This window comes from Oncorhynchus keta, chromosome 27 (genome assembly GCF_023373465.1).
Source record: "Oncorhynchus keta strain PuntledgeMale-10-30-2019 chromosome 27, Oket_V2, whole genome shotgun sequence".
Lineage (NCBI taxonomy): Eukaryota > Metazoa > Chordata > Actinopteri > Salmoniformes > Salmonidae > Oncorhynchus > Oncorhynchus keta.
In genome coordinates this window covers 46,782,074-46,782,965 of record NC_068447.1, presented here as the reverse complement: position 1 = coordinate 46,782,965, position 892 = coordinate 46,782,074, and positions in this window count along the sequence as shown.

Below are 892 nucleotides of genomic sequence, written 5' to 3'. Positions count from 1 at the left end.
AGACAGATGGTTACTTGTTTGGGGTGGACGTATAATGCGAACGTCTAGCAACCCAACGGTTAAGAGTTTGAACCTCATCACAGACAACTTTAGCATTTTAGTGACTTCAACTACTTACTACTTTGTAGTTACTTTGCAAACTACTTAGCATGTTAGCTCACCCTTCCCCTAACCATTTTAGTTAACCCTTTAATCTAATTCCTAAACTTAACCCTAACCTCTAACCCCTAACCTAGTTAACATTAGCCGCGTAGCTATAATTCGTAACACTTTTTTTTAAACCTTTATTTAACTAGGCAAGTCAGTTAAGAAATTCTTATTTCAATGACGGCCTAGGAACAGCCTTGTTCAGGGGCAGAACGCTAGATTTTTACCTTGTCAGCTCAGGGATTCAATCTTGCAACCTTTTGGTTACTAGTCCAACGCGCTAACCACTAGGCTATCATACATTTGGCAAATTTTTAACATACAAATTGAATTTGGAATTTGTAAAATACCATACGAAATTAGTGACTGACATTCACAAATTAATACATACCATATAAAACATCCCAAATGGAGTCGCAGATTTACATACAGACTAATACAAAATATTCTGAGACCAGGTTGGGTAGCTAGCTATCTTTACATTTTAGCAGAAGCTCTTATACAGAGCGACTTACACTATTAAGTCCATACATTTTAATACTGGTCCCCCTTAGGAATCAAACCCACAACCCTGGCATGTGGACGCCACGCATCACAATCCTTGCAGTTTGAAACCACCCCATTCACTTTGAAACCAAGGTATAGCACCGTTGACCTGGCAAAATGGTTGAAATTGGTGGGCGTGTTCCACATTGCAAGCGACTGCCAACTGACTGATATACAATTCACTTTCCATCATAAATAA